Genomic DNA, 1,550 nt, shown 5'->3' with positions numbered 1-1,550 from the left:
CATTTAGATTTGACACATTTATCAAGTTAACTGTAAGCCAGATAAGAATGTACTGTTTATTTTGACTGAAGTAAAGTCTTTTTTGGGTATTTATGGGTATGGGAATTACTTTATTGTGGTATGGTGTACAATCACCATACCACATCTAAAGGTCTGGTTAATCAAGTATTTTGCTTCAATTTCTGACATACTGGATACAGAGGCTGGCTAAGATCAGAGGGGTGCGAGGATGACGGAAACAGAATGCAACAGAGGTTGAACCAAGTATAGTAAATTAGATCAGTTTAGCTGCATCTTCTTAAATCTTGCTAAAACTAATTTTGAACTATTGGTTACAGTCTACAGAGTCTATTTTGTTCATAATGAATGCACTAGTAGAACAGATCTAGTGGATGCAAAACAAGGCATCTGCAGCAAAGAGCTGCAGCAGTGTTGAAATCCCCCTTGAAATTAATAAACTTCCACAATGTTGGCCTCCTTATTTGACCTCATTTAACCACCTGCCCTGCTCCTTCCCATTGGGAAAAATTCACTATTTTCTCTCCATGTGTTCTGCTCATGAGGTCTCATGCTGTTACAGTCTGCCATCACAGTGGACACTTTGAGATCAAAGTGTCCCCAAAAAACAGACTACTCTGTGACCAAGTAAAATTAGCTTATTTCAAGCAACAACAACAAAAAAAAATAAATCTGCCAGTCAGGCAAGTGATGTGCCTTCTGAAGCTTTCTTCAAATTAGAATAAAAATCTAAAAATCTTAGACCTATGTCAGTTTATCTTAATATCAGCAAAAATATATCAAAAATTCAAGTTAAAATGGTTGAACCTAAATTACTTGTGTCATGGACTTCAATCATTTTGGACTCATTCTGTATACACTCGTTACTCTACCTGCATACAAAGAGTGTGTGAAAAGTCAGATTGTGTGAATTCCTGCAGTTTACATCTGCCAGGACATTTTCCTTAGACACTCACACACTGATGCTGTTTGATTCCTTGGGTTGTGTGTGCCGGAAGAAAGAGACAGAGAGCTAGAGGTAAGCAGGGCTGCCTATAAGTGCAGGGCTTCCATCCAATCTATCAGCCCTTGGTAAGATGAGGTCGCAGGGTCACTGAGCCCTAGTAATCTAAAAATTGCTGGAGGAGGGGCAGAAAAAATAGTCCTCTAAGGCTACATGAATGAAACCTTAGAACGATATAAAACAGCAGACCTCATTCAAGGATAAGATTTTGATCAAGACAAATCCAGCATGAAACACTGTAACACCACTGTAACACGCTGTTTTGATGTGAAGCCCTTTAGAGAAAAAGAGCACAAGCCTTTTCTCCAGACTCTCCGACATCCAGCAGTCACACTGGGGGGAATGAACTGCGACAGAGACAGAGATTCCAATCAGTTCAAAGGACCAACATGTAACTGGAAATGCTTGCTCTTCATCACTGGTTCAGTTGCTGTTGTTCTCCCTTTCTACTCACATAACCCAAAGTTATAAAGAAAAGAAAATAAGGCAAGTTAAGGGAAACTGACTCTAAGATAAGTGTTTGGAATGC

This window comes from Trachinotus anak, unplaced genomic scaffold (assembly GCF_046630095.1).
Source record: "Trachinotus anak isolate AG129_WGS33_773 ecotype Australia unplaced genomic scaffold, CSIRO_AGI_Tana_v1 ptg000011l, whole genome shotgun sequence".
Lineage (NCBI taxonomy): Eukaryota > Metazoa > Chordata > Actinopteri > Carangiformes > Carangidae > Trachinotus > Trachinotus anak.
This window is presented reverse-complemented; position numbering follows the sequence as displayed.